We start from the raw sequence: 25679 nt of genomic DNA on the forward strand, positions 1-25679 counted from the left end.
AGACTGCCTGGATCCCTGAAAAGGAACAGTCCTTTTAGGGGCTGAGAATCAGAATTGTAGAGTTAGAAGGGATACCAACGGTCATCTAGTCCAACCCCCTACAATGCAGGAATCTCAACTAGGTCATATATGTCAGGTGGACCTCCAACCCATGCTTATAAACCTCCAAGGAAAGAGAGTCCACCACCTCTCGTGGGAGTCAGTTCCATTGTTGAACAGCTTTACTGGGAGGAAGTTCTTCCTGATGTTTAGTCGGAATCTCCTTTCTTGTAACTTGAATCTATTGGTTCAAAGTCCTAGCCTCCAGAGCAGGAGAAAACAAGCTTGCTGCATCCTCCATGTAACAGCCCATGTATCATATCCCCTCTCACTCTCCTCTTTTCCAGGCTAAACATACCCAGCTCCTTCAAGCACTTCTTATTTGGCTTGGTTTCCATACCCTTTATCATCTTGGTTGCCCTCCTCTGCACACGTTCCAGCTTGTCAATATCCTTCTTAAATTGTGTTGCATAGAACTGGACAGTGGTGTGGTCTGACCAAGGCAGAATAGAATGGGACCATGCACCCTTACATAATTCTGGATGCAAGTGTATGATGCAAGTTATTTGGTATGGAATATGCTAGAACAGCCTTCCCCAGGCTTGAGTTCCCAGATGTGGTGGGCTCCAACTCCCACCTTCACCAGCCATCATGGCCAATGGTCAAGGATAATGGGACATGTGATTACGGAAGGCTGCAACAGAACATGCAGAAGAAGCATGCGCAAACAGAGGTGAACACAGCTTCCACCCAAGCCAAATAATTCAGCACAGTGCCCAGTTTTTTCTCTACTTTTTCTCTCTTACTCTAGGAAGGGAAAAAAATTCTGACATATATATTGTGACAAGTCCTTGCTTGTGTCATGTGCTGCCCTCACATATTAGAGAGGATCAGGCATCATCCCCATGCAGTATAATAAGATCAATTTCCGCACTGGATTGGTCTCAACGTGATTTGCCAATTCCCAGTTTACTTTAATTCTATACACGTAAACAAATCTATATTTCCTCGTCAGCACGCTCAAATTAAAAGGAGCACCTTAAAGGTTTTACACCACAATACTTAAAAGAGTAATTTGTAGGCACAACAGTACAAAATCAGGTATTTGGATTTGTTCCCAGCCAGTCTCAGACACTTAATCTTGAGGATGGTTTCTCTTTTCCATTTGTGCATGTGACTCTTATTAAACATTTGATGTTAATCAAGTATTTACAGAGAAGAAAAGGCATCCCTCACATTTCAGTATTCAATGCTGAACCAATAAGAAAGCAGCTGTTGTCAGTGGTGTGCACATTTTATTGGCAACCCTTAAACAACTGCCCTCTAGCTATGTACAGTATCAGATCTCAAGTCAAGAAGGTCTTTCCCCCGCCCTATCTGCAAAGGGTGTTGAATCATTTTTATGTTGACTCTGGCTTTAGCCTCACTCTACCTTCACTATAGTAGTAAATTCAGCTTTACTACAGTACTATAAAGATGTGAAAGTACTGTAATAACCTCTTTATAAAAATAAGCTGTTAGCATTGTAGTGTTCAGTTTAGAAAACTCTAAAAAGAATACCGATGAAAAAATGTTAATGGTAGTTTGTTGCATGCCCAAAAGGGGTAATATAATTCTTTTTTTCCTCTCTTTTCCTTTTTTGTTAGAGCATGTAAATTGTGTTGTCCTTGAGGTATCTATGAGATTACAAAAACAGTCCTGAGAAGACGACCTGAATATCACTGCAGCAACTAGCATTTTATACATATTATTATTACTTTCCTGAGCCTGATGATTAACACCTTCCTAGCAAGGCATTGTTTAGAGACCCATGTAATCCTTAAACACAGGTGTAAATCCAGTTACCTGGACTCTAGCAGATACTTCAAATTACAAACACCAGGTATTACCAATCCCAATCCTGTGCTTGTTTAACCAGAAGTAAGACTCACTGTGTTCATTTGGGGCTTACCTTTACCTTTTACTAAATGTGCTTATGTTTGGCTAGATCACACAATGTTTCTGGACTGTTGTTTTATTTTTGTTTATTTCAGATTATCACCAGCATTACGTGTCTTTCAGTGATAATTTGTACAGAAGCATTAACATTACAGGTAATTTACCTTTTTTTAGAGCTGTGTGTCTATGCCCTCTACCCTATTCCTTTGTGGTACTTATGAAAATGTTTTTAGATTCGGCAAAGAATCTACAGGCACAATTGTCATATCCCCAAGGCGGGGGGGGGTCTTTTTCCTCCAGTAAAATGGTATGTTGTGGCTGAATAATGGTATCCGCTACCTCCAATATCCAGGCAATGTGGTAAATGCAAAAAAAGAATGCAAGAGACTTATAAACAATGGTTCTCATACATTCAAGTATCCAGTCAAAAGCACTGACAAGAAACCATCAAAAGCTCACCAAGACTAAGATGGTAGATTACAAAAGCCTATTAATGTAGCTTATTCTTTCATTCTGGTAAAACACAACCATAAACAACTGAGGAGTCAATTTATATTTTTAATTTTGTTCCCCAGGAATCCAGGAGGTTAAAAAGGTGGCCGCAGAACTCCCCAATACAAGGAAGGGGTGGTGCTGAAAAACTCCCCTCACAAATTCTAGCCTCTATACCTACATAAGAGTTCAAAGCTTAGATGATCCTGCGCCTGCATATACTGGCATGCCTGACATTTAAAACTATGAAATACCAACCTATTTTGAAATTGTCCAAATCATTAGTTGTGGAATTTTCCTAGCACTTTATGAATACCGCTGTTAATTGAGCAATTAACTTGAAACTGCAGAATGTGCTGTGATGGCATGATATGATATAAGCCATGTAAAAGAAGAAGCAGCCAAGCAACTCAGTATGTTGAAAGATATTAATGAAGTGGCAAAATCTGCCAGAGAAAATAATAATAATGGATGATTTCAACAAACCCGATATTAACTGGCTGAATGACACATCTGTACATGGTTTGGAGAAGCAGCTTACTGATACTATAAATGGCTTCTTTTTGGAACAATCTCACTCTAGAATATAGAGGGGGGGGACTGGGTTTAACTTCTTCAATGGTAGCCAAGTGCATCCATACTGTTAGGTACAGAGGACACAAAATTTTGCAATTAACTTAAATAGTGCCCTATCCAACAGTGAATATTGAACATAAGGCAAAGGCAGGTGGGAAGACAAACTGTATAAAATAGGATTGCTCAGTTTAAGAGACTTGAAAAAGTCAAGAAGCCACTTTTGGTGATACAGTATATGACTCTAGTAAAAGCTTCAAAGATGCAGCAGGGTTGTTCTGAAAATAGCTGGAAACATGACAAACAGCAAGGAGATTTTTATCACCATTGCTAGCATGGTAAACAAGGGATGAGATTTTGGAAATAAATTGTAGCAGCAATAAACACAATTCTTAATGAGAAACAATAACTAGATCCTATAAAACACAAACCTTCACACATTCCAAATTCAGCGGACTGGATTAATTCAGCTCCAGTGTTTAAAATACACTGCTTTCCCCTTAGATCTAAAAAATCATTTCAATTAAATTGGCTGATTACACACACACACACACACACACACACTTTTAACCTGGCACCTAAAAAAGAACACTGTAGGTGCCAGACGAATTTCCCTGGAGAGGGAATTCCAAAATCTTGGAAGCACTCATGAAAAAGTCCTCTCCCTTTTTGGCACCCCCTTCAGTTTTGCAACTCTCGAGAAAGGCCTCTGTGGAAGGTCTGAATTCCCATGCAGGTTGATATGATAGAAGGCATCCTTAAGGTATCCAAGTCAGGTATGCATTTTAGATAATAGATGGCCTATTTTATATGAGTGTGGCAGCTCGAATTGTTTACATAAAGTATTGGAAAACCAATCGGATGATCATAGAATATGTTGTAAAATTATGGGATATGGCCATTCTGAATTAAGTAAAGTAAAGTAGAGTCCCTAAAAGTAAATTGTGTGCACTTGTATCTTTACATAGCTACCCAAAGAACCATCCATGTTAAGTAATATGGGATTTGAAATGTATTTCAGGCTAACTTTGAAGTTGCAAGTCAACAAAATTTAGAATAGAAAAACTATGAGCATCTGTATATACCAGTGGGCTATATAAATAAACTATTATTTTTTTGTTTCCTTAGTTTATTCTTGTAACATGTTAACATGTTTGTTACATCTTGTTTGCATTATGTAATGATATAATGTCTGTATATATGTATTTATTATATTCTCCCCTATCTTGTTTTAAGCTGAAAAAGTATTAAACATTAAAAAGAAACTACAATTTTTATTCTTTTTGTTATAAATAAAATTAGAGAAAACGTGTGGGTACATGCCAATGCACCACTTCATCACTAAAAGAATAACTAATTATAACAAAATTACAAAGACAAGCAAAAAGAACTAAAAAGAGATGTAACAATTTACATAACCCTATTGTGTAAAAGAACCTTCACATTATTTCATTTTCCCTAATTTTTTATTTACCCTACCAAATATAAGATAAAGATTTACAGTCTGATATTTTACCAAGAAACCATTTATAATTCAAATGTCTACACCCACATTGGATGTACTTGAATTACCAAAAGCAATTTATTTATTTTAAGAAATTCATAATGTAGGAAAAAGGGATTGCCACTCACTGAAGATTGCTTGTCATTCCAAAATATTTTGAACCATTTTCAGATTTGCACACATTCCATAGCCAACCCAAATGACCCAAATCAAATCAGTTCAAACCTGCCATATTCCATAGTTTGGCATATAATTCTCTGAATCGCAGTATCTTTGTTTGTTTTTCAAGCCCCCCCCCCAAAAAAAATAATATTTAAAATTCCAACGGATTGGGGTGAAAGTGGGGATAACCAAAAAATACAAGCTGAACTAGGGGAGGAGGCAAACCCTTGATTTAGTCTTACTCTAGGAACTACGTACAGCATAACAAAGAAATAGAGCAAGTTTCTCTAACTAACAGATAAAGAAAAGAAAACTGACTATAAAGGTTCATGTCCACATGAAGCTGATCAAAACCTGGTAATGAAAGTAAAAAAACCTGACAAATCACTCTTTTTTTAAGCTTCAGAGACAAAGCTTGTGTACATCTGAAAGGGCAGGTTTCTGCACAATCTGCTACTGTGTATACATGGGAATTCTATACAGTTAGGTGTTTTTACTGCACCTTTCAAACAAAGTATGCCAGAGTGGCTTTCACACAATGAAAAAATAAATTTAAGAATGCGGTAATCTACAATACAAATACAATATAAATATACTAGTATAACAAACAAAATTTAAACAGTTGGTCAAAGCAGAATAAAACTAGGGTTTAAAGTGGCCTACTCTGCTCACCAGCAAAAAGTTAACAATGTAGGCACCAGAAAAACCACAGGTGGGACACCACCATAGAGATGGCTCTCTCCCCAGCCATTGCGTTATATTCCTACTTTGTCTTCTGCACGCTTTACTTCTGTATCCTGAGCCAGCATGCCCATTTCAGAAGAGCAACAGGGAGCAATGGGGTAAAACAGGGAGCACCAAGGCTTAAATAATAGCAACTTAGTAACACAACTTATTAAAACAGAGTAAGAGAACAGTTGCAGCTGATAAAGTATGTTGCTCCCCACTGATGTTCATACCAAAAATAACTCGCTCCACTTTGACTTTCCTGTCTTCTTTACCTACACTAGGTAAACACAACTGTCTGCATTCATAAATAGAGTGTGGAGTGGCTTTTTGTAGGACTCATTACTACGGTTTCTTCCACCACCTGACATACCATATCTGTGCCAGGTGCACTGAGTCCTTTGACAGGTGATTCCCTTGGAGTTGAGGCCCTTACAGCCATCCCCCTGGAGTAGTCGAAGCAGAAGCAAAAATAGAGGGACCTGAGAAACAGCAGAATGCTTGGTGTGCTAATGTTAAGCATGGGATGGCTAGGGGTTGCAGTCATGTCACGCTGCAGAAGGAAAGTAGTGTAAGAACAGAAGGAAAGTAGTGTAAGACAAGAGGGTTCCACTGGACCTCTGTGAGAAACAGCTCATAAACTGTTCTATGCATGCAGGATTGTGGCCTAAAGCAGCAACCCTGGGCAAAGGCTACTTAAATCCCATTGGCATATGTGGAATTAATGTAGCCTGTGAGTAGAACTTTAGCTAAACATAACAACAGTTCTGGAATTTGCCTTCATGGTTTTAAATTTTTAAAGAGAGGAGTCAGCAGCCTGTTTGAAATAGTCAGGTACTGTTGTAACATGGATTTAAATTTAAGTTGTTCTTTTTAAAAAAATAAAAATAAAAATCACCCTTTTCACCTGTTCTCACATTGCACGTACTTTACATGTTTCATTAAGAGCTGCATTTTCTTTCCAATCAGACACACAGATGTTTTTATAGTACTATCTTTATCAAACATTGTGCTAAGTGGGTAAAAGCTCTCTTTTACCTGCCGTAAACTTATATCGCCAGGCCTCTAAACAGCACAGTTATTTATAGTAGATCTCATCCAACCACTGAGCAGTTAACCTTTTACTGCACCATCTTCTATGATGAATGAATGGCTTGCGCTAAGTGATTTTGTTTTTATATCTGGAGATGAATCAATCCACCCTTGAAATATTGGGAGGGGTGTGTACACGCGCACACATACTTACATGCACACTCCAAAGAGGGAAAGGGGGAGAATTAGACAATCTACCATCTTGACCTGTTCAGTAAATTTCACTCAATAAGATTCCATTCAAGGGCTACCCTACAGAAAGTAGTATATAATTATTAAATTCATAAAATACCATCAAATGCGTGGGTAGGCAAACTAAGGCCCAGGGGCTGGATGCGGCCCAATCACCTTCTAAATCCAGCCTGCGGACAGTCTGGGAATCAGTGTGTTTTTACATGAGTAGAATGTGTCCTTTTCTTTAAAATGCATCTCTGGGTTATTTGTGGGGCCTGCCTGGGGCATAGGAATTTGTTCAGTTCCCCCCAAAAAATATAGTCCAGCCCCCCTTCAAGGTCTGAGGGACAGTGGACCGGCCCCCTGCTGACCCCTGATCAAATGTATTCCTGACCTAGCTTTCTGAAATCTTGATTTGCACTACCAAAGATTATAAGATGTCGGTTCTGTACCAGTTATTTGCCTTAACAGGAATTCCTCTAAAATCATGCCAAAGTATAAAGTTACACCACAGCAAAGGTTAAATAATAATAAGACTAATAATATATTTTTAATAAAAAAACAGACGCCCTCACTCACAAAAGTGTATGAATCAGTCACTTAGGGAGAGTGCCCTTTCCTTTCCAAGGATGAAGAGGGCCATCCTTGAGGCATGGGGCTGAATGCAGCCAACAGGCCCAGACCACAAGATTAGGGAGTGGAGTGGCCTGCCCATTCACTCCTTTTGGTCCTTTTGGAGCTCTTTAAAATATATTGTTAACAACCCTGAGCAATTTAGTACTGTCAGCAAACTTTGCCACCTCACTGCTTGTTTATGAACAAGTTAAAAAGCACAGGTCCCAATACCAAACCTTGGGGGACAACCCTTTCTCCATTTTTCCATTTGGAGACTGACCATTTATTCCTGCTACTTAACCAATTATTTGGTTACTGCATGTTATCCAAAGTTTTTGAAAGTCCAAGTATGCTATATCAACCAGATCACCTCTTTCTATATGCTTGATGACACCCTCAAATAACTAACTGGTTCATGCATCAGGACTAGCCCTTGCAGAAGCCATGCTGGCTCTCTTCAACAAGGCTCTTTCTTCTAAATGCATGGCTATGTTATCTTGAAAAATACTTTCCACCAGTTTCCCCTAATTTGACATTTCTGTGACCAAACATCTTCTTTCATTTTTAGACCATTAAAAAACATACATACTATGTAATTGCAAAAATATTATAAAACATGGTGTAATTGCAAAATACAAAAAAACCCCACACCAATTTATCTCACTCTTGATTTACTAGTATTCCAGAAGTTCTCCTTCATTCAATAAATGTACCTTTTGAATAAAAGTTTGTATTTGCCCACCACCATGCCTCTAAAGATAGGATACAAAACAACTCAGCAAAAACAAGCAGAGATAAGAAACACACACTATGAAGCGAAAGACCAGACAATTCACAGCACAAATTGCAAGTTAGAAGCAGCAGTCACCATTTCTCAGCCTAAGGTCACCTTGTGATCTTTGTGGTTGAGTGGGGATTTGAAACTGGGTAACCTTGATCTTCTGGGTCATGTGGCCAGCATGACTAAGCCACTTCTGGCGAACCAGAGCAGCGCACGGAAATGCCGTTTACCTTCCTGCCGGAGCGGTACCTATTTATCTACTTGCACTTTGATGGGCTTTCAAACTGCTAGGTTGGCAGGAGCAGGGACTGAGCAATGGGAGCTCACCCCGTCATGGGGATTCGAACCGCCGACCTTCTGATCGGCAAGTCCTAGGCTCTGTGGTTTAACCAACAGCGCCACCCGCGTCCCCATGAACAACAAAGAACAGCTTAAATACTAGAACTTCCATACTGTCTCATAGTACTTAAGACAATGCTTTCCAGTTAAGTGGATTTGCAACTGAATGTTTGAGCAATCAAGGAATGACAGATCAAGTAATGCAATGCATTTGTGAATCAGCCCAGAATCTATTGCAGACTTTTTCTGATAAATAATTCCTAAACAGTACCATAAACCCTTTCAATGACAGAGCAAGGATTATCAGCTGCAATGTCAGATTTGTTTCATGACCCTATCAATGTGTCTTAGGCCGCCATCCTAAAGCATACTTGGAGTGAAGCCCAACTGAATATGGGGGACTTACTTCCAAGTAGACACACATCAAATTCTGGTCTCAGCTGTTTTAAAGAAATTCACTTGGATAAAATCCTAAGTCAATTAGACTTTTGCTGTTAACTTTGCACAGACTAAATATCAGTCTTGTTTCATATAATGCTTCATTATTCAATATATGAACCACACAGCCTGCTCGCTGTAACCTGAAAGCTGTTTGCTTGATCACATATGTCTTCTCATTTGACCAAAACCAGAATGAAACCCACAAGTAGAAAAATGCAGGGTTGATATTTCATAGGTCAACAATTCTTCCTCAGTGAGCTTGCCTTTTTTGAGGGGTCAGTGTTCAGGACTCGTTTGTTTTTTTCATTCCAGGTTAAGCAAATATGATTAAACACACACACACACACACACACAAGATTCTTTCAACTGAGAACAAATTCAATGTTTTACACCACAGGTTATTTATACAGGAACCTGTGAATTCATACTTCAGGTACTTCCAGACAGGTGGGTTCTCCTCCTGCATGTCATTTTTTGCAGCATCCACGCAAGGTTGTTGGAATCAAAATGCTATCCCATATTCCACCCCTAATTTAATCTGGATTTACTCTTTTTGGGGAGGAAAATTCCAATAAATTTAAAAGAAATGCTGCCAACCACCCAATTGCAGTATCTGGACAACCTGTTTTTCCATCTGGAAGCACCCTTTGAAAATTCTAGTGTCCATGTAAATGTTTTGCTCATTCACCCCCCACCATTAAACAAACACCAATTATAAGAGAGAATGGAAATATTCACTATGTTTCAAAATGGGATTTTTATTTGAATTCTACATTCTAAATATGCTGCGCAGTCTGAATTCAATAGGGCTTACTCTCAAGGAAATGTTCAGAGGATTGCAGTCTTAATTATTCCATGTTGTGAACAGGGTAAGTAAAGAACATTCATGAGAAGGGTATCATCTGGCTGTGGGTAACCTGCGGCCCTTCAGATGTTGTTGAACTTCAACCCTCATCAGTCAACATGGACAATAAACCGGGACAATGGGAGTTGTAATCCAACAACATCTGGAGGGCCAAACATTCCCCCATCTCTGCTTTATGCAGAACGCAGGCATACCAATTTAAAAGTACCTGCATCAAATCCTAACTCTCTTATTTAGCTTGAGCACCTGGACTATTTTGCTCATCTAATTATTACATTGCTGCTAGGCAGCTGAGGCAGACAATGAGTCCTTACCTCTCAATGAGGCATCAGTATAACTGTGATATAGGCTACCCTCAGCAAAAGGTGGAGCAGCACAGCATGCAGATCCTGAAGAGGAGTCAGTAGCTGAGTGCTTCCGTACGAGACACAGAAGGGCCCAATTTGAAGTTAATAGTCTGGTTGCCATGTAGCGTGCGAAGAAAGCAGCAGTGGTTAGGCATGAAGATGCCATGAGGGGCAGGGAGAAAAGGTCTCCACAGCATGTTCCATGCATGGAGCAAGTATGATTGCACCCAAAGTTTTAGGCTATTTATTTCAACCGTGTATGTGTGTTGTACACTAAAATCAACAGAAAATCAACATGTAACCTTTTTATATATATCTATAAATACACTGTGTTTTTTGTGATGGCTCTCACTAGTACCCCTTTCTTTTGCTGCCCATAGCAGCCATTTTGTGCTGAAAAACACAGCTGCTTGATCAAAATATGAACATCAACACCTCATTTCTATTTATTTTTTTACAAATAAAGCACATAAAGATTGGGGGGTGGAGGAACTTCCTGTAAGGTACAAAGTAGTCATAAAACATATCAGTACTTACAAATACACAAGAAAACCAGCCCAGGCACCCAGAAATCACTGGTAAGTTTCTTTTGAATTCATGAAACTGACCTAAAAGACACAAGAGGAAGAAAAGTGTAAGGAAAATGGCCATTTTTTGTATTCCTCTTAATTTAAGAGACATTTTGATTCATTTATTACGGGAGGAATCCTTTCCACCCATTTAAGATGAACGCTTTACACAGATGTGCTTTTCAGACTGTGAATACCAAAAGAAATACATATTTCATTGTTTTCCATTTCACGTAGCAACCTTATCCATTGCTGGCATCTATAAACTGTCAGAAAGGCAAACATGAGACAAGACTGTAACACACACACACACACACACACACACACACACACACACACACACATTTTTTTAAAAAAAAGATAAATTGCTTTTTGTTATGCATGCCAACATACGTTAATAGAAAACATTTAAATGTGTTTTTTCAATGTTGAATGCAATGCAAATGACCAAAAAGTACAGAAATGCTGCTTTCAGTCTCCATAGGTTAAAATTCAACAGTGAATGCCTTTGGGACTGAATCCAAGTTCTTTGGTCTATGTATCTTGTGGACTGGGCTGCAAGTTAGTCTAGTACAATGCAGTCAGTATTAGGCATTATTCAATTTAAGCCCCCGCCCCCTGCTTCCCTTCCTAAATGCCCGTCAGTACTGACTAGAAAGGTAACAGATGCAACTCCAAGCCACAGGCTTGCCTTATAACATTCTTTTGCTAGCACAATGAGTCACTTTATACCTCTAAATATCCCTAGTTTCCTCTCTCCAGAACCCCTGTGTGTTAGAAGGTAGTTCGGCAGGAGTTTATTTTTATTGTTTGGTCTGTATGCAGCTGTTTTAGTTCTCGGGAAAACAAAAGGCACTTTGTTGCAAAGCCCTTATTTTCTTTCCAGAACATGGGCATGGATACCAGTAACGCTGCCCTGAAAATAGACATGAATACAAAAGCCCTAAGCTTGGATCGAAATCCTGTACTACTCCCACTGAATTGTTCACAACTGATAATTTTGAAAGATGGAACTGCAAGTAAAAAAATGCATTCGTTTCCAGGAGCCTGGTAAACCTCAGAATTGCAGTTGCAAAGGCTTCGTGCGCAAAAGCTTTCACAACTTCAAAATTATATTACTTTTGAAAGGCCCTTTTGTGGTCTTTCACCTGTCAATCTGACTCTGAGACACTACACATTGTGGAAATGTTTTAAAATACTTTTCCACTTTTTTTATCAGGGGAAACATACAAAGCTTCCTTGTATTGAGTCAAACCTTTGGTCCATTTAGTCCAGTATTGTTAGCACTGACTGGCAGCAGGGAATCTTTCCTGGATATACCTGGAGGTGACAGGGAATGAACCAGGGGCTTCCTGTATGCAAAACAAATGCTCTACCACTGAGCTTTAGCCCTTTCCCTAGTATTATATTACTGAAACATTGGAAGCAACTTCATCAGATAAGCAGAATATAGCAGTAGGGGAACCTGGGCCTTCGAGCTACTGCTGAACTACAACTCCCAGAAGCCCCAGAGAGCATTGCCAATGGCCAGGGGTGGAGGGAATTGGGTAGCCAACAACATCTGGAAGGGCCATGATACCCCATCCCTGTTAGAGATGCTGAAATCATGAGACTGATTGTAAGGCAGCAATTGGCTGATCTGTTACCTCACGTAGAAGCTTTATCTCAGAGTTAGAAGGGACCCTGAGAATTATCTAGTCCAACTCCCTGCAAAGCAGGAATATGCAGCTGTCTCTTACGGGGATTGAACTTGCAACCTTGACATTGTCAGCACCATGCTATAACCAACTGAGCTATCCATCTTTTGGGTTCATTTATCTAAGAATCTATGGTATACGTATCATTGAAATACACTAATAAATGGAAACATCAGCCACTAAGGTTTGCTTAAATGAGAATTCATGGCGGGTGGCTAATAGAGACCAGACATACCTCACCTGTTTGGTTGGGGGCTGGGCAGAATAGTTTGATAGCTAGTGGTTGGGAGTTTTTGCAGCTGGCCTGCAAATAACTATCTTGGGGAGGGGATGTACCATAAATTTTTTGCATGTTTTTAAGCAACCTGATACTGCTCTGAAACCTAAAGCCATTCCGACCTGGCTGCTTCCCTGCTCCCACATATACAGTCCCCATGTGTTAAAAAATATATACAAACATGCCATAAGTTTCTGTAATTTCTTCACATTAACTAAATCTTCAAAATAGGGATGGAAAACCACTTTGCAACCTGAGGGCCAGTGGTTTTTTTCCCAGCTGTATGCAACATTATGCAGTATTGCCATCTTTTGGGAACAAAGGAGGAAGGAGAGATCTCGGAGCATCACACCTCCTTCCCTAAGCTGGGAAAACGCTTCCTGGGCTTGGGGAAGGAGCTGCAAGCCTGTGTCACAGCAGGATGTTGGATGGTATGACCCTGTGGTGTAAATAGGCATGCATAGTCAGGTACTGAGAGACCAACTAAGTTAGTTCTTGGTATGAGCTTTCGTGTGCATGCACACTTCTTGTATCTGAAGAAGTGTGCATGCACACGAAAGCTCATACCAAGAACTAACTTAGTTGGTCTTTAAGGTGCTACTGGAAGGAATTTTTTTTGTTTTGACTATGGCAGACCAACACGGCTACCTATCTGTAACAGGTACTGAGAGTACAGGAAAAGGAATGGCGTTGCAGCATTTAATTACCATGCATCCTGTAATAACTATATACCAAGATCTTAATGAAGTGCTGGTAAAACATGTAATCGCATTACATGTACCATATTTTTCTGTGTATAACACACCCCCATGTATAAGACGCTCCTTATTTTGGGGGACTCAAAATTAAGAAAATGGGGGGAGATTGTACCCATGTATGAGACTACCCCCCCCTTTAACATTATTTTAAATTAAAAAAAACCTAGTCTTATACACGGAAAAGTACGGTAATTGTTTTTCCCTGTCCCGGGGAAATTTTGCACCCAGGGCAACTGCCCAGAGTACCAGCACCTTTTTTGTTCTATAAACAAAGCACTGCTAAGGGCAACCTGGGGGTTGAACACAGAACATTTAAAACATCTCAAACTCAAAAGCTAAACTGGTGATTTACAGTATGATGTATCTGCCAGTTTGAAACTTTAGAAGTCATTTCTAAATAAGCAGGTATCATGTGCCCCTCCACACCTGTATCCTAATTTACCCCAAAATATACAATTATCTAGCATGTGAAGATTTCCCCCTTTCTTAATGTGATCTATTGACTGCACTCAAATTGCAGGAGCAACCAACGCAGTGGGATGGTGCCATGGAGGATACTGAATTGTTCCCACTTGAATGGATGGGGTATAGGCAGAGGAGAGTGGTGGCAAGGTTGAGCCTGAATGGGCACACCAGCAGGAGTGCCAAATTGGGCTCCACTGGTGTGTCCACACAACTCTGAACGCCCCACTCTCCTGCACCTGCCCTGGTAATCAGCAGCAACGCGGGTTTGTGGAGTGTGCTTCTGCTGTAACACCACACTGGTTGCTCTAACTAAAATATAATCCCAAACAATAGCTTGGCACTGTTTGAATGAGCTGTGGTGAGCTATTCCCTCCTCCTGCTCTTCCTTCACTCTTCACAATCAAATGTGACAAACTGTGGTCTGAGCATAACATAGCTTAGTACGTTTGCAGGCAACAGCAAACTGTGGCTTGCCAAGAAACTCAAAGTGCTTTAGGAAACTGTAGTAGGTGAAGGGGGAAAGAATCATGTGACCCTGACATTTGCCATTGCTTTCTTACATTTGAATGTGGTGGCTTCGTACTTCAGCACCCTCATACATTTCAGCCAAGTCCCCACCATACAAAACGTCTACTTCTAGGTGCATAATCTCTGCTACAGTAAGAATTGGCATTCCCGCCTCCCCTTCCAATCCTGCTTTTAGAGCTACATGTGACACAAATTCAACAAATGTAACTTTTCTGGGAACTGATATAAGTAATGAGTCAAGGTATTACCTTCTTAATTTCTGAGCTGCTATTAAAGGCACGGGAGCAAGCCGCTCCCAAAAGAGGTAGCAACCCTAGCTATAACCCAATGTAGAATCAACAAATCTCATTTGCTATTATCAATGCGATGCTATTATATATGTCTGCAACCAGCTCTGAATCTCATTATCAGATGATTTATGCCATTACTGTGCTTTGGAGACACCAATTAAACAAGGACAGCAGTTCGTAAGGTCACAGCTAATTAATCCGAAAAAGTATAAATACACTTTAATGCGCAGCACCTCATGTAGTGAATTTAGGAACAAAGCATCAACACTATATAATGGGTTACACAATTAAGCATGAAGGTTAAATACACAGAGAGAGAGAGACTCAACACAGTCTCTATGCTCTGCTAAATGTATTTTTATTATAGACTTCCTCTTTCTTTCTTTTTTAAGAGGAGGAGAACTACAGGCCAGCAAAAGAACAGCACTGGAAAGATTTGCATCTGAAAGTCTTGATGCTTAGGGCAAAAATATGCGTAAGTGAGAAGACAGAAAAGGACTAACCATGTCCAGTGATCCTGAGCTAATTAAGGCCTCCCGTTGTTCAGATAACACCTCAGAACTGGGAATCAGCTGCAGGCTGCACTATTATAAAGGCCGTCAGGCAGGGGGTGGGGACCAAAAGGTAAAGCTCAGTCTACTCAACTCAGTTTCATTTGAGCAAGGCCACTGTTTTAGAGACCCACTTCTTTGACAAATATTTGCCAAACCAGGCTTTCGTGTACATATACCTTTCATTCCCCTCTTCAGCACTCTATTCCGATACTCCTCAATATCCCCTCCCCCCACTGGCATGTCCCCAACTTGTCCATATAACAAGTGATCTTGCAGTGGTGTGAGGCAAATGGTTTTTCCTTTGCAGCATGGCAAGCAGTGCTACCAAATTAAATCCAAGCCAAATGAGGCTTGATGTCACTGCTTGTCAACTGCTAGGTGATGGCGCCAATCCTGCTTTCTGCAGGAATCAACTGTGCAACCAAGTTCCCCACGGCTGCCATGCTCTCACCACAGATCAGCTTATTCATAGTGACAATGAGCCTCCCTTGGAAATGTACAATCAGGAGCACATTTTAAGGCTCCCAGTTGTGCACTGGCAAACATGTCTCTACCTGCCCCACACCTGACATCACATATGCAGAAAATGTTTATTTAAGAAAAATCTGCACAAAAATTAGCAATCAAATGTGTATTTTTCAACATGTGCTCTTACGAAATATGCATGTTTCAACATATTTTCTCTCAAGATATGCATTTTTTTATTTTAAAAGATATTCATTTTGAAATGTATTTTGATGCTTTCTCGGCCAAATACTGCACCACAAGTGTCAGAAATGTGCAAAATTGGAATGATAACTATTTTTTGATCCACACATTTAGCTTGAGATGAGTGCATTTGGTCAGTTCGTATTGTGATACAGAAATATCAAATTCCTCAAGCATTGCTGATATTAAAAAATAAATAAATGCAAAAGGTGGTGATCTGTCACTTTGGCTTCTCTTCCTGATTGTCTCATGCTAAAGTATACATCTCATTAAGCAGAAAGAAACCGATTAGCTTGAGAAGAACACTTCCTAATCATTTCCCTCACCTCTTCCCCTTCAAAATCAGGGCCTCTTTCATTCCTCTGTTTCCTTTTTCTTAAATATAATGCATTTGTGATTCTATTGGGCTGTTTTTCTTCCTAGGACTACAACTATGATCCAGTCTCAAGATTCTCACTCCCCCTCCTCTCTTTTTCAGCACATTTCAAAGGTTTCAGAGTGCACATTTGTACAAATCCATTGTTAATCAAGGGATTTTTAAAAAAAAACTGTGTCCCACAATGCTGGCAGTCTTATACCAACAATATGCATTTGACTCTCATGCCTGGTAATTTGCCAAGTTGCCAACCTTATGAGTTATCAAAGGACTCCACCTTTGAGGGCATTTTTGTAACAAGTGGTTCTCAAAAACACAAAATTCAGATAAGGAGTTCCACAAAGCACTCCCTCCCCAAGACCCTGCCAAACAACATCCTCTGCCAATTTTACTAGCAGTTTACTTCTCTAAATATTTTATTATGCTGTTCACTAGAGAAACTAATATGGACCATTATTGGCTTGCTATTTACAGTGTTATTTGCATTACACGGGCTGCTGTAAAACTACAGCAGCTGCTTGTGGTCTCAGTTTAAATGCACAAACCATTTTCAAAGCTTGCATTATGTACACACCCTATTAAGTAAATCCTACCTCTGCTTGCCTGCCAAGGTTTCATTACAGACATCACTCAAACCCAGAGTCCTTTTTCTGTGTATTAGCTCAAGTGCTGGGAATATGCTTACGAGCATGTACAGAGTGCCAGTATCCTTAAAGTCTTGCAAATTAGAAAACCTGATTTTTTTTAATGCTTGAACCGCTGTATCTCAAGGCATTGCTGCTATACCCACAGAGTACTCTAGATTGTGCCACCTTAAGCTGAAATATACCAAACTTTTGTTATTGTTGCTTAACAAACAGCAGTGTCATACTAATATTTGTTTTACCCTGCAGCCCTAACCATGTCCACTTGTAAGTAATTCCTGTTGAATTCAATGGCGCTTACTTCCAGGAAAGTGGATTTAGGATTGCAGCCTTGATTCAAGATCCAAGATCCAAGATCCAAGATCAAAAACCACAATACAGTGGTACCTCGTGTTACATACGCTTCAGGTTACATACACTTTAGGTTACAGACTCTGCTAACCCAGAAATAGTATCTCAGGTTAAGAATTTGGTTCAGGATGAGAACAGAAATCGTGCTCCGGCAGCGCAGCAGCAGCGGGAGGCTCCATTAGCTAAAGTGGTACCTCAGGTTAAGAACAGTTTCAGATTAAGAACGGACCTCCAGAACAAATTAAGTTCTTAACCTGAGGTACCACTGTAAATTAAACTCTCCTCTGCAGGCCCAATCAATTCCCAAACATTTATCATGGGTACAGAGAAGTACCAGTAGAATTAAACCTTTCTTGGCATTTTACTGGTTTTCCCAACACCTATCCTAGAAATAAAATTTGTCTAGCTGTATTATTCTAAAAAAGAGAGAGAAAAGATAAAAGCTGCTAGCGGCTGCAAGCAAAGTAGTTTTACATCCATAAGATACCCAAAGGCTACATATGAGTTTGCAGCCCCATTGCACTAAAAATGTTAACAAGCTTATTAAATGACAGTGAGTTTTTATTATTTATTTATTTGAATTTCTATCCCGCTCTTCCAAAAGGAGCCTAGTGTAGCAAACAGCAAAACAATACAATTAAGGGCATGCATTAAAGAAAACTGCCTCAGAGCTAATGCAAAAAAGAAAAGTATTTCAGCTGTCAAATGCCCAGGTGATCAGCAATGTTTAAAAAGCCCACCTGAATGTTAACTATGTGGAAGACTGACGCACCTTATTTTGCACTGAGCATTTTTGTAAATGAGGGCCCAATACTGAGAAGGTCCTATCACCAGCTGGACAGCACCCAGCTTCATTTCCAAGTGCCCAATTTAGCAATAAAACACAGATAATTTCATTGGTGACAGCAGTTATACAGATCAATTAAAAATGTGTAAAGGCATTCTAACCCAGCAAGGATTAGCAGTTCACAAAGATAAATTTCCATTTTTAATTGCACTTTTGGATCCAGTCCCTTACATGCTGTGAGGAGGAAAGAATCAGCATTCAGCCCTTCAGCATACGTATTAGGCACTGCTGAACAGTATGTGCACATAAGTGTGCAGGCACACACATACATACATACAAACAGACGATTGTGGTAATGAACAGATCCAGAATGTTTTTCCTGCCTTCCCTCTTTCTACGCTTCACTTCCTCTCTCTAAACATGTAATCACCACTGTTAGTTCTGATCATCTGTTCAGTGGAGAGAGATCTCCACATGCAAGGCACATGAAACTCTAGTATTCAGATTTGTACATTTCAACAAATTCTCCCACTATGTTATATTTAACATAATAATGCTCAGATTAAGCTTGTTAAAGGATCATTCTATGCAAAACTATCATTCTATGTAAAAGGCAGATTTCTTTCTCCCAGTGATTGTTATATTAAGCACAGATATAAGTGGCAGCTTAATCGTGAAGACTATAACATCCCATTCAACCCTGTAATTGAACATGCAGTCAAGCCTTTTTAATGAACTCCATATTGAAGTAAACTAAAATTCAATTATATAACAGAAAAGAATCATATTGATTCACTACAGTCTACTTCATATCAACTTTATCTACCATTATTAAAATGATATATATTACATTTTATTTTAGAGGTTAGATATTAAATAAAATTGCTAGGATATTCACTGCAAATGTACTGTATTTTTAGAAGTTAGATGATATGCTGTGCAATACTGTGCATTCTTGCTCAGCAGTAATCCACTGGAATACAGTGGTACCTTGGTTCTCAAACTTAATCCATTCCAGGAGTCTATTTGACTCCCGAAACCATTTGAAAACCAAGACACAGCTTCCGATTAGCTGCAGGAGCTTCCTGCACTCAAGTGGAAGCCGCATTGGGTGTTTGGCTTCCAAAAAACGTTCGCAAACCGGAACACTTACTTCCAGTCTGCTTAGTGAAAGCACTAAAAGATGAACCTATTTGCCTCCAAGAAGAATTCAACGTTCCACAGTTATTCAGCAAGTACAGACTACTACAGGTCAACTATATCCAAGTTGTAGGCTACTTCCTACAAACAATAGGATTTTCAAAATAGGTGGGCATGGTCTTCTTCTTTTCCTACTTCTCTGCCCTTTTTTAGCTTTGAAAATCAAATGGTGAATACAATCCACCAGTCAAATGAAATCTTAAATGGTGGTTACAGTTGTAGCTGCTTGCATAGAGTTGTCAATTTACCAAACACTTGGGAGACATTTCCCCCATGGTATAAGTATCATCTCTTCTTGTGTCACCTAAGGACATCTTGACATTTCTCCAGGATTCTCCAAGAGCCAACATATTGAAAAAGGTCTGACAGATGTCAGTGATTGTAAACTGCTTGGCCAGTGAGCAGCCCAGGAGAAGTTTGTTGCACCCTCACATAAAGACCTTTCTGAATGAGTAATCCCTAATCTCTGATGCCCACAACTGGAATTGTGGGAGAGAGCACAAGAAGCATGGGGAGATGTTTGTAATTATATATAAAATTTTACTCTGTACAAAAAAAAATGTATTGTACAATTTCAAGTTTGTACTTCAAGCATTTTAGAATTATGCCTTTAATGTGAAACTACTGCAGTAGCTACCCTTGCGAAAAACAAAAAGCAGCACAAACCAATGCTGGACTCAGGATCACCTATCAGCGCTGCTTCAGATGAATGTCAGACAATCAAATGAAGAACTGGCTTGGCTTCACAATGTCCCCAGTTGACTCTGGTGTTTTTTTACTTCTTCATACAAGTCTATTTTTAAAGATGATCCAAAAAGGACGGTGCCATTTTCTCTCACAGTAGCCAAGTGTCAGTACTAGGTATTCTGACGAGTACTTCTTAGTACTGAGATTGTAAATACATTCTAAAGAAGCTAGGCTCTGAACTCCCAACAATTGCTGCCATACTGGATTACAACCACCTTACTAAATGCCAGAAAGAGAGATTTAAAATCACGGAAATCTGAATGATCTATCATGCCAGATGCTTTGGTCTTTGGATATTACAGCTACCTCATTCCTATTATGTTAATCATGTTTACTCAGTAGGACGTCCCACTGAGTTCACTCCTAGGTAACTGTGCAGTGTTAAGAATCTAGACCCCACTTCTTGTGCAAAGGTTATGATGACAAGACTGTTTATTTTCTCTTGGGTTTTCTGAAGAATACTCATAATTCACAAAGATCATATGAGGACTCTGTCATAAATATATGCACACATTATTTGTATGATAAGGGTGAGCGAAAGCAGTACATCATAATTGGTCTTCTGTTCTTAAATGGTGCAACTGCTCTTTAAAAAAAATAACAACAGTTTTGAGACTCAGAACCTTTCAAGGAAGGAACACACTCTCTCTTCTGAAAGCCTGCACAAAAAGTTCTGGTGACTCATTTACGAGGAAATTGCACTCTGCACATGTTCAAATGTTATTTTGTTTATGGTTCATATAGTACAACCTGGGCCCTGGCAAAGAAAACAATTGCCACAATGTTTCTCAGAATCTACAGCGCACAACACTGCAGCACAATATCATGTTGGCACAAGCACAGCTTCAGTCTCTATCATGTCCAGAGGATTGAATTTAATGAAGGTCCCTTTCACTCCTGCCATTCTGTGTGGATGGCATTGGTTGCCAGTTGGGTACTTGTAATGAGGACTGATCACCTCATACTGTGTGTGTCTTTCCAGCTCTAATTGATGGCCAGTCTGAAGTTGGATTGCCTATCCTGCTGGTGGAAGCGATGTTGTGCTGCTGTGAGTTGATGGCAGATAATATCCATAAAGGAAATGTACACAATGTATCTTTGCTACCATGTGACGGTATGTTGTGATGTGCTCTTCAGCATACATGTACAGAATACATGAGAGGAGCATGTGTCAGCATTTAACCACAAAGAAAGAGCTTTGTACTTTAAATCTCTCTGCAAAGACTGGTCATGAGTTCAAATGCATGTTTTGGTTCTGTCTTGTTGATTATTGGAAAGCAGCAAGTTAAAGTTAAAGATTCTTTGCATGAACTTTTTGTTACATATGGGTACCCTGGGATGCCACCACCCCCTACCCCCTACAACAGACAAAGAAAGATGCAAGGCTGATAACAAGAGGGATGGCTACCGCGATATGTTACAAGTTTCTTTTCTCTTTTTATCCCAGAATGTTAACACAGCATCCCATTTTAAAACACAAAGAAGAGCTGTAGTATAAATCATTTCATATAATTTAACCAATTATCCACAATAACTTAATGATCCTCATTATTAAGTAAGGTTAACGTCAACAACTAATTTTATTTTAAGTGCTAATTTTATTTTAAGGTAGAACTCTCCTTTATTTTTAACAAAACCTGTTGTTCTGTACACCTGGTATTGTAGGATGCTTTAGTTCATTTTAAACTTAATGAAATACCAAAGAACAGAAAATAGAATTGCAGAATTGGACTGGGACCAAATAGTCTCACTATTAATAAATAATAGTAATAGTAATAAATAAGTCTCACTAAATGACTAGAGTACAAATTACTCTAAAGTTTACAATTTAAAGTGAAGGATTCTGTTTGCAGATTTGTTTCTTTTAACTAGGCATGCCTTACTCCCTTAAGGGGTAAATATATATATTCTCACTCATCTGAAGCAACAGGAACCACCTTATCCCTATTTGCTTTAACTGTTTTTAATTTCTGAGTTTTGAATTGCAAACCCACTCTGGGACTTGTTGGTCAAAAGCAGGCAATAAGTTTAATATAATAATAAGGGCTTATTATAAGGCAGCCATCAATGCTTGTACCTGGCATGCTTCCAATGCAGAGCTGTTGTTGCATTTGACATTCTGTGGCCATAGGATCCCCTGATACTTAGATTTCAACTGACCAAGACGCCTGCTTGTAACTCCCATAAAAACAGACATCTGCACTGAGTACTTGGCAAATTTGACATTGGTGAGTCAAATACTGTCCCCACCTCTGATTCCTGTTGCCAGTTTGGTCATTTTTCATCATCTGTTTAAGATGGTGAATCACCAAAGCCTAGTGACTCAAAGCCAGTGACAAGGATGGAAAGCAACTGCTCAGCAGTGAAACTATGTTCACTTCATGATGATGTCTGATCCCTCCAGTCAAGCCAGAGGAGTACCAAAGCAACAGATGCCAAAAGAATTGCAAAACAACGATCAGAAGAGAGGCCGTTGCATCATCACAGCCGATGCAGTTTTGTTTTTCCAACTTGCATGAGTGTGCTTAAAATACCAAGTTGAGTTAGTAACACCAGAGATGCTAAAAATCCCAAAGGTAGCTTACAACACATCGGAAAACGGCACTTCACACTGCAAATTCATTCTTTTATATTGACTCCTAAAAATAAATAGTACAAGAGAAGACTAGCCACACCAGCATGGGCTAGATTCCTAAGGGCACTTCCAGGTTCACAGTGTATATCGCACACATATTATTTTATTTTAAGGCAAAATTTCTGAATAAATATGGTTGGCTGAACCCTCTAAATTTCAAGGATTCTGCAGATAATGAATTTTTAAAAAATGAAATAAAACTGATTTCACAAATAAATCTAAGTGCAGCTATCACAAACAATGAAACTTTAAAAGCTAGAAACAAAAAGAGCTTGGCAAGACACCAGATACAGCCTTCTACATAGCATCCTCTAGTAACAAGCATGCATAACATTAAAAGGTCACCAGCTGATACGTAAGCATGCCTGAATGTGCACTCCAAGGTTAAATATAGGCAACACTGCCCCGATTAGCGCCTCCTTTTACCGGATTTGCAAGTGACCAATTTTTCATGCTAAATAAAGATTAGGTAGCTTTCCAACTTAATGCAAGCAACTTAATGTATGGTTCATTCTAAAGATGATGGAGAAAAAGAGTTTTTAAAACAGTACAGCTAGTGGCACGTCAAGTAACTATGTGGTAAGGAACACAAATATAATAAAGGTTACTGGTAACTAGATACATTATATATTGGTAAATAAAATTAGTGAAAATTTATATATATTGGAGGGGGAGAGGTAGTTGCCCCAGGTGCAAAATGTCAACGCCCAGTGCTGCTGCCTCAGTACAGCTGCATGCTTATGTTGTTGGGCTCCGTTGAAAACGGTTTCTCCACGTGAACCAAGAAATGACCTCTCCAGACATTGGAACAACTCTATTTTTCGTAACTCTGCGGCTGCAATCTGCTGGGTGGCACAGATGCCGTTAGGCAGTTGAATGTGCCTCCCACCCACCCACTCCCACCCCTCCTCATGGCCCCAGGCACTGGCAACTCACGCTACACCACTGAGTGGACTGTGTGAGTTTAAAAGAAAATATAACAAGGGCTTATATATTCTTCAATTCTGCACAAGTACAGAAGTGCTTCCCAAAAACAGCTGCTTTTTATATTTCTCCTATGAAAGTATTTTTAAAAGTATTTGGGTGATACAAACATTAGAGCACATCATGGGGGGAGCAGTATTAGAATACAGTGAATGAGCCTAGATAACTCAGTGCTCTCAGTGCTGATAATGCCAAGGTTGCAGGTTTGATCCCCATATGGGACAACTGCATATTCCTGCATTGCAGGGGGTTGGACTAGATGATCCTCAGGGTCCTTTCTAACTCTGTTATATTTAGCAGCCCTAAATATAACTACCAGTCTTACCAGACCAAAAACAAACAAACAACAAAATGGAGTAACAGCATCCAAAATGGAGTAACCTAGATCTTATTTGTGTGAACTATTGAATTACCCAGAAGAATGTGTAACTGTGGGATACACATTGTCCCAGGACATCAATGACAGCAACATTATCATTGCCTATAATCAGGATAAAATTCTGGTCAGTACATAAAAGGTGAGTGAAGAGAAGACAAATTAAGTTATAGTGCTACGCAGAGCGCTCACCAACACACCCAGAAAACACATGTACACACACAAATTCCTATTTCTGCTTCAGGGAATTGGAAGAGAAATGGAGAGGGGGAATCAAGGGCACCTTGATAAATGAGTCACTGAATTAGCTGCTAATTAAACCTAAAAAGCTTGTGACGAAGGAGCAAGAAAGTAGGTGGCTAAACTGCTAGAAAAAAAATCAGTTTCTAATAAATGAACTGCTACTTCACAGCACTAATTGACAAGCTTTTTTCTAAGCACACAATATTCTCAAGACGCCACAAGTATCAGCACTGTCAAAGACAGTGGTGCTTTGGAGAGGGGGTTTGTCTTTTCTCAGCTGAATAGTGTCATGAACTTTTTGACCCAAATTTTATATTAAACCAAAGGCAAAGGTAAGGGACAGTTAAATCCAGTCAAAGGCGACTATGGGGTGCAGCGCTCATCTCGCTTCAGGCCGAGGGAGCCGGCGTTTGCCACAGACAGTTTTCCGGGTCATGTGGCCAGCATGACTATATTGCTTCTGGTGCAACGGAAACACCGTTTACCAAACTGCAGAAATGGTGACCTTCATGCAGGCCACACCAAATGCAGGTCAGTGGACACACATTTTGCAATTCCAGGCAGACCTCAAAATAGAAGATTGACTGAACTTCTGGCTGAGCTCAGCTTGACAAATAATAATTTATGCAGGCATGAATCATATTTTATTGGTGTCAAAGGTGTTATAGAAGCATGTTCCTTCCTTTTAATGGTTCTTTCCCCCTTTTTCTCTCTCAATGTATACGTGCTGCAAACTCTCTCGGGTGCCCGGGTGCCACACCACCACCCACCACATCTCGCAGAATAACCAGGCAATGCAATGTATTTGGAGGCAAATAAGACCACAACTACTGACATCGCCATCTTGGGGAGTGCTATGGCCCTAGCACCCGCCTGGGCATCTGGACAGAAGCAGTTCCCCCGAATCCCTTTAATGGAATACCATTTTCCTCAGCAGGCAGAGGCTATAACCTCCCCTCCAGCCAAGACTAAGGCTTACCCAGTGCCTAAACTGCCAAAGTTGTGACAATTGCTATTAGGAAGGCAAAACCACAAGGTGTGAGCCAATTTGCCCTAGTGGGAAAATTCCTTGCCGGCTCCAAATACAATGTCCATAGCAAGGTTAAGCATCGAACAAGGCAAAAATACAAGGGAGGGTGGAAGGAAGACTTAGACCAACAAAGAGAACACAATTAGTCTTACCATAGCCTGTTGATTATTGGCTTTTAGTGACATGGGCTTCATCACTGGTGGCACCAGTGTTCTTGAGTGCACTCCCTGCTGTATTGGCATTCCACAGACTTTTAAAGATGCATCTGTTTACACTGTCATTCTCTCGATCTCTTGATTTGGACCTCCTATCTTAATTGCTGTTTTAATGGCATTGTTTTATTGCATACTGTGATCATGGATGTTTTAAATA

General features: G+C 39.7%; 1 protein-coding gene across 8 annotated transcripts in view; it reads right to left on the minus strand.

The window, feature by feature from the left end:
• SOX6 (SRY-box transcription factor 6) overlaps positions 1–25679 on the minus strand; it is a 459717-nt gene that overhangs the window by 353915 nt on the left and 80123 nt on the right. For all 8 annotated transcript variants that reach the window (XM_077930886.1, XM_077930879.1, XM_077930884.1 and 5 more), the window contains one exon: positions 10626–10696. The gene's annotated coding sequence lies outside the window, so the exon portion shown is untranslated. The remainder of the gene's footprint in view (positions 1–10625; positions 10697–25679) is intronic.

This window comes from Podarcis muralis, chromosome 1, assembly GCF_964188315.1.
Source record: "Podarcis muralis chromosome 1, rPodMur119.hap1.1, whole genome shotgun sequence".
Classification (NCBI taxonomy): domain Eukaryota; kingdom Metazoa; phylum Chordata; class Lepidosauria; order Squamata; family Lacertidae; genus Podarcis; species Podarcis muralis.